General features: G+C 44.7%; 1 non-coding gene across 1 annotated transcript; it reads left to right on the top strand.

Annotated features, from left to right (window-relative positions):
* The first annotated feature begins 511 nt into the window (after positions 1-511).
* TRNAK-UUU (transfer RNA lysine (anticodon UUU)) lies at positions 512-584 on the top strand. The gene has a single exon. It is a non-coding gene; the product is annotated as a tRNA-Lys (tRNA).
* Positions 585-7965: the final 7381 nt, after the last annotated feature.

Genomic DNA, 7965 nt, shown 5'->3' on the forward strand with positions numbered 1-7965 from the left:
ATCCCGCCGCTGGGCACGGCCTCCTCCGCGCCGGCCTCCAGGCTTCCTCCCAGAGCCTAAGGAACCGCCCACCCCGACGGGAAGCGGAGAGCTTGCGTGTGGATCTGTAAACGCGGGGGGGGTTTGGACCGGTGGTGGGAAGTGCGGCCCGGCTCCGCCGTCCGGGTACAAGGACGTATCGGGGTCCCGGGTATTAAGGGAAGTGGGGCGAACACGTCCGTCCCACGGGAAGATCCCGCCCACTTCACCCAACCTGTGGGATTTGAGAACGTCGGCGGCGGGGGACCCTTTCCAAACCCGAGCCCTTCAGAGCGCGCCCTGTGCTGGGATTTTGGGGAGCCCAATTGTCCCAGGCCGGAATCGGTTTGTGGGGGGACGTTAGTGGGGGTGGGGGAGGGGTCCGCAGGCAGCTGTGGCCCTAAGTTCCGGGTGCTCTCGACGCGGTTCCCTGCGGAGCCACAGGCGAATGCGGTCACCTTTACTAGGCGGTCAGAGAGCCCGCGGGACAGGAGCCCGGATAGCTCAGTTGGCAGAGCATCAGACTTTTAATCTGAGGGTCCAGGGTTCAAGTCCCTGTTCGGGCGGAAAGGATGACTTTTTCCCCCCATGTATTCTCAGGTCCAAAACAGTGTTAATAGTTCTTCCTTCACTGCTCAAGCCGATTGGATCCCGGCAGGGGAGTGGTACCCTGTCTGGGGAAGAGGGGGTGCCATGTCTGGGGTCGGTGGGGTGCTGCCCTTTAGGAAGTGGTAGGAAAAGTACCTCTCCTGCTGGTTGGTAGGTGGTTGTATGTGCCCCAGAAGGAAGGGGAACTTGGGTTTGAACCCGATTAATTTAAGATACCTGCGAATCTAACAAGCAGTTGTGAAAATCTTTGACAACCACAGCGATCCCCGAGACAGCTCATCTGTAGGAATCTCTAATGGGAAGATTTTCTTTAAACATTAATCATGTAGCTGCAGGGTGGGGGCGGGGAGCATACACAGGGTGGGAACTGAGCAGGGTTCGTTGTGATTTGAAGATTGGGGACTCGGTGAAGGTATTCCTGGAAAACTGCAGGGAGCTGGAGGGATCTTGGGCTCTGGATTCATTCCAGAGAGCATAATGCTTCCGGAGTGTCCTTAGAAATCAGGAAATGCTTAGAAATTGAGGTCAGATTATCACCATCTCCTCTTTGCCTTCCTCTGCCCATAAGAGACTCTTGTTCATGTTGACAGAAATGCCATGGAGTAGACTTTGAACTTCGGAGGACCTCGTGTGTCTGGCGGAACGCGTGCCTGGGTTCAAAGTCATCAGGCTGCTAGAATGTGAGACTAGGGAGCTAACCATGTCAGTTCTCCGTGAGGAAGACAGGTGTGTGGGGTGGGGGAAGGCGCTGGTGTTCACTTAGTTCTGTGTCCTGGTGTAAAGTGCAACTAGGTCCCTGTCCATCTGCCCTGTGACTGCAGGGGGCTGGCCTCCAAGGGATCTGCTCTGTCCCTGACACGCAGGGGCTCTTCCATTTGCTTCTGGCTATCCCTCCAAAACTTCTCCTGAATTTTGTGGCAATGTCCGGTCTTTCTCTGCACAACATTCCTGAAACATCTATTCAAGTGGAATGCTGTAGGGTTAACTCGCAAGTTAGAGAATTTTTTTGAGAGACTGAGGAACTCAACATTTGAAGCAGAAGACAGAACGCACCCATGACCAGTATGCTGTATTCAGAAAAGCACCAGACATGAAGCATAGATCTAACCCATCTGTGTCCTGAGGAAAATGAAGCCAATTATGTGATTTTTTGGGGAAGCAGTCCCGGAGAAGACATGTTGGAATATTATTTGGATGTGTTGGACTTTCACTGCACACACCTTGCATGATAACCCTTTGATATTTTAAAAACTTTTTACATGACCCTGTTTTACAGATATGGAGAGGGTGATGAAGTTCCAGAATTCACCCCATGTCACCAACCTTTTTAATTACATGAAGTTATAAACCCAGATTACAGGACTGCAAATCTTGAGTTCTTTCCTCCTAATATCATATTATACTCACACACACGCAAGGTAGTGATTCCTTCCTATTCCAGATCATATATGAGATGTCAAAGACACAGTTCAGTTAGAGGGAATATAAACTATGATGTGGTATAGGATAGAAAATGTTTTTTACACAATTTTTACAGAAGCCTTTCTGATCCAGGCCCATTGAAGGCATTCAAGTATTTGTTTAATGATGTTCCTTCTTCTCATTTAGGATCTTTGACAAATCCCCTCTATTACATCACAGGTCAGTGGTCAGAAGTTAAATTAAGTAACTTATCATTTCTGAAGTTTGGAGTAAAGAAGGAGCAGAGAAAGCAGAATGATCGGGAGGGGCTGGAACACAGACACAGAGGACTTCTCAGGACATGCAGCCGCCTGCACCAGGACGGTCTCATCTCCCTTTTATAGTGGGGGGGGGGAGGATAGAACAGAGCTCTCCATTACTTGTCACCAATTTTCTCAAGGGTCCAGACCACTATTAAAGGGAAGAATTAAAACACTTTCTAATAGTCACAGGGGAAAGCTGAAACTATCTTGCACAAACTGGGAGAGAATAGAAGTAATGTGGTTCTTCACGGTTGCTCTTGCCTGAACCAGTGGTCGTGAAGGTGGGACTTGGGTGCAGTAACCTGAGGCAGGAGCAAAGTTTATCATAAGAAATCATATTTGTTTATCTTCTTTGTGCCAATTAACTCAAGGTTTACTTTCTAATTGAACTTATTTAGGAAAATATCTCAGAATCTTTCTGCTTCAGTTCGAGCCCTGCATCGGGCTCTGTGCTGACACTCAGAGCCTGGAGCCTGCTTCGGACTCTGTGTCTCCCTCTCTCTCTGCCCCTCCCCCACTTGCACTTTGTCTCTCCGTCTCTCTCAAAAATAAGTAAACATTAAAAAAAGTCTGTCTGCTTCTTATCTACCAGTTAGAGGGAAATAGATATAGAACATTGTATATTATGTAAAATCATGGAAGTAGACACACGTACATACATGGTCACCCATCATTCATTTATAGGCTGTCCATCGAGTATCTAATTTAATTCTGACAGTAGCTGAGAGCAAGTACTGGACTCAAGATTGAAATAAGATTTTGTTTTACTTTAGAGACTATATGATCCAATACTTTATAACATTATCATAGAAGCTAAAATTCACTTCTTAAAATTGATATTCATTCTGGTTATTATACATGCTATCTTAGGAAAATAGAAGGGAAGAAAAAAATTTACTGTGATAAATTATATATATATATATGTAAAACCATAGTTATTCTTACTTGAAATAATAATGTCTGGATAAAGTCAGGAGCAACAGTAATGACATAAGAAGAGGTATCATGTCAAAAAAATATAAGGGCATGGTTACATTTATGTTCTGATAATACAATTTTCTATAGTAAGAAATAGAAGAAGCTAAAAACCCTTAACTAAATACATAAAAGAAAGTTCAAATAAAGGCTACATAGGAAATAAATACACATCGTGTATTAGTTCTCTATTGTTGCATAATAAATTACCCCATCTTTTATCACCTGGTGTCTCAAGTGTGCAACTCTTCTGCCTCATTGTAATCATTGGATGAGTCATTAGTCCAGCCCAAGGGAAGGGAATTAGTTTCTGCTTTAAAAAAAATACTTTTAATGTTTTATTTATTTCTGAGAGGGAGAGAGAGACAGAGTGAGCAGAGGAGGGTCAGAGAGAGAGGGAGACACAGAATCTGAAGAAGGCTCCAGGCTCTGAGCAGTCAGCACAGAGCCCAATGTGGGGCTTGAACCCATGAACCATGAGATCAAGACCTGAGCCCAAGCGAGACACTCAATCCACTGAGCCACCCAGTGCCCCATAGTTTCCTTTTCTTAAAGGTAGGAGTATTAAATAAACCATCATGACAGGCAATAGTCTGTTAGAAGGAGATATAGGAGAAATACATATTTGTAATTGTAATAAAAATATAAACTGATCACAAACTAAGAGTACATCAGTTATATAAAGAAAGCCACAGTCTCTTAATGACGGACGTATGTACCTATTCTAATGCATGGAGATCATATCCTGTTCCTAGATCAGAATGCTTAGTATTTTCAAATATCAGTTCTCCCCACATTAGCCTGTAAATGAAAAAATCCTTCCCCAAAATTCAGATGTAAGTTAGTTTCAACATTGAAAAAAATGTCAGAATAGAAAGAGAAGGTTCGCCTTAATAGATATAAATCTAAAATAATTAAAACAAAATAGAGACGAATCAGGAATAGACAGAAAGATCAATGATAGGGCTAAAACTATGTGGGACTAAATACACATAAACTTATAGTTTAAAATAAAAAATAAGACATATAAACTGGAGTCAGTTATCCTGGGTTCAAATCCCAGCTCTGCCATTTACCGGTCATGTGACTTTGGAGGAACTATTTGATCTCTCATTTTCTGGGTAGTTTAATGAGGATAATAATAGTATCTACTGCCTACGATCTTTAAGAAGGTTAAACAAAACAACACAAGGATAAAATAATGCTAAAGTTCTTAACCCAGAATCCAACAATTCACAGTCGAGTCTAGGGATAGATTTTAGAGGTTTAAGAACTTGGAGAAAAATTACAAATTTATACTGACTACTCTCTCACTGTACTTTGTTATTCCTTTTATTTATGAATACAGGCAGCAAACCTCAGGCATGTTGGCAGCATGTGTGGTTTTGTCATCGCCGGAAATCACAGGTAGGGCTTCTGTTCATCACTGGTTGAAACTGTGGAGGCTGTAAGACCAATCAGGAACCCACGTGTTAATGAATGTAGCTGAGCAGCTACAGGCGCCACTACCAAGTGGCACCAAGTGGCAAAGTGTCCCGCCTCCGCGTTGGAGATCCAGGCATCCGCATTGCTTTCTGATGTTTCCATCGTAGTCATTTATAGATCAATATGAAAAGATGGCGAGCAATTTTCACTGTTAAAGTTTTGCGACACAGAGTGGTTCACATGAGAATTGTTAATTCTGGGTAGTTACCTGGAGAAAAAAATTGATTCCATATTTCACAATGTATAGAAGGATGAATTCCAAATGTTGTTTCCAATTGTGGTTCAAAAATCCAAAATTATCTAAAGAAAAATATTGACAAATTTCATTTCAAGAGAGCTTCTGAAAGACTGATAAGAGTACAATTAGTTTTTCTTTAGTATATTTACCCTTTTCGTACTTATAAAATTTTATACAATAAATATGTACTATTAGAATAATCGTGGAGTAAAACATAACAAAACCTTCTGTATGACAGAGTGAAAATCCACAAACAAAGTCAAAGAGAAATCTCAGATGGGGAAAATAGAATTGCCTTTCATATCACAAAAAGAATAGTTTCCCCATGTCACCCAGTGTAAGCTTGATTAGAATGTTAGAGAAAACATGCACAAAATCTCAGTGACTCAACAATAATAGCTTATTCTTAGTACATTACATTTTTTCCCTCAGTGATTGGTTGATGGGTCTCCTCCCCATTATTCTAAAATCTGGGATTGAGAATTAGGATGATCAAGTAGTGTAGGGGAGGGAAAAAATCTTTTTGTTCTACCCAGTTATGTTCAGTAGCTGGGGTCCTGCAAATAAAACTGACATAAAACAGATACACAAGGGGGAGAATGAGCAAACGTTTGCTAACGCAGGCAGTGTGTGCCCGCAGGGGAGCACTACTTCACAGCGAGCTAAAGGGGTTGCAAAAACTTGGGCTGATTTAGCATCTTCGGAGAGAACAATACATTTGTAGAGAAGTGACAAAATTGAACATCAAAGCTAATCTGATTATGAAGCAAATGGGTTAGAGTTGGTAATTAATAAAACTGAGTAATGGATATGTGGAAATTCATTATAATATCATTTTTGTTCTTATATGTTAAAATGTTCTACAATAAAAACGAAAAGGAAAAATTACACTGATTAATTCACACAAAAAGAAATAGAAAGTCTGAATAAACCTATATATATTAAAGAAATTAAATCGATAAGCAAAGACCTTCCAAAGTAGAACATACCAGGACCAGAGGGGTTCACTGGGGAATCATAGCAAACATTTACGGAAGAAATGCCAATTCTCAGCAATCTCTTCCAACAGATAGAAGCATCAGGAATACTTAATAATTCATTTTACAAGGCCAACATTACCCTAACGGAAAAACCAGACAAAGGCGTTCCTATAAAGAAAACTTAAGACCAATATCTTTCATGAACATAAATGCAAAAATCCCTTTAAAAATAGCAAATCAAATCCAACAATGTGTAAAAAGAATTACACATCACGTGGGGCAGGTAGCAAAGCTAGTTCGACGTTTGAAAATCACTTGATGAAATCCATCACATCAACAGGCTAAAGGTAAATCACAGGACCGTATCAATAGATGTAGAAAAGCATTTGATAAAAATCCAACTCTCATTTATAAAAACTCTCAGCAAACTCAGATTAGAAGGGAATGTCCTCGGCTTGATAAAGAGTATGTATCTACAAAAATCCCATGGGGCGCCTGGGTGGTGGGTGGCTTAGTCGGTTAGGCGTCCGACTTTCGCTCAGGTCATGATCTCGCGGTTCGTGGGTTCGAGCCCCGCGTCGGGCTCTGTGCTGACTGCCAGCTCAGAGCCTGGAGCCTGTTTCGGCCTGTGACTCCCTCTCTCTCTGACCCTCCCCTGCTCACGCTGTCTCTCTCTCTCTCCTAGAAATAAATAAAACATTAAAAAAACTTTTAAAAAAAATCCTATAGCTGACATTATTCTTAACCGGGAGAAACTTGAAGCTTCTGGCTAAAGTCAGGAGTAAGGCAGGGATGCCCCCCTCACCGTCCCCCAAATCGGTGGAAGTACCGGCTCACGGAGTGAGACAAAAAAGAGAAATCAAAGGTGGAGGGAGGGAGGGAAGACCCGCGCTGACCCAGCATCCCCTCAAGCTCAGTTTGGCTCACCTTTGGCGGTGTTCCTGGCACGAGTTCGGACAAACGCGTGAAGGCGCCAGCATCACAGCACCGCAGCGAATGGTTTCTCCCCCCAAGAAATGGGAGTTGCCCCCATGCCGCCCCCCCCCCAGCACTGGGTGTCGGTGGTGTTCTGGATCTGGGCCATCCCCGTAGGTGTGCCCCGGCACCCGGTACTGCTTCCACCTGCATCTCCCCGACGACACACGTGGGGCGTCTTCCCAAGTGCTTGTTCGGAATCCGTGTGTCTTCTCGGGTGAGTGTTAAGGGATTTTGCCTGTTTTTCCTTCCTTCCTTCCTTCCTTCCTTCCTTCCTTCCTTCCTCCTCCTCTTCTTTCTTTCTTTCTTTCTTTCTTTCTTTCTTTCTTTCTTTCTTTCTTTCTTTCTTTCTTTCTTTCTTTCTTTCTATCAGGGGTTTGTTTTCTCCTTGTTGAGTTTTAGGAGTTGTTTGTGTACTTTGGATGCCAGTCTGTTATCAAATGCGGGCCTTGTAGACGTGTCTCTGTCTACGGCTCGCGTAGGAAGCCCCCTCGTCAGTTACACTCTTTGTGGGTCCCTCGCCTTTGCTGCTGTCACCGCTTCCTCTGAACAGTCGCTCTTCTCTCCTGTGTAACCTCCAAGGTGAGAGGAAACCCTGGAGGGAGGCTGCCCCGGGGTCTGAGGCAGCTCAGGTGGGCTGTGCGGGGGGACCCCCACTCCGTCAGCCTTGCACAGGGGCCCGGGGAGGGGGCTCAGGTGGGCTGTGCGGGGGGACCCCCACTCCGTCAGCCTTGCACAGGGGCCCGGGGAGGGGGCTCAGGTGGGCTGTGCGGGCGCCCCCCTCCACGCAGCCTTGCACAGCGGGGTGGGGGGGCTCAGGTGGGCTGTGCGGGCGCCCCCCCTTCTCTCAGCCTTGCACAGCGGGGTGGGGGGGCTCAGGTGGGCTGTGCGGGCGCCCCCCCTTCTCTCAGCCTTGCACAGCGGGGTGGGGGGGCTCAGGTGGGCTGTGCGGGCGCCCCCC

The sequence above is a fragment of the Crocuta crocuta genome, unplaced genomic scaffold, assembly GCF_008692635.1.
Source record: "Crocuta crocuta isolate KB4526 unplaced genomic scaffold, BGI_CrCroc_1.0 scaffold336, whole genome shotgun sequence".
Taxonomy (NCBI): Eukaryota; Metazoa; Chordata; class Mammalia; order Carnivora; family Hyaenidae; genus Crocuta; species Crocuta crocuta.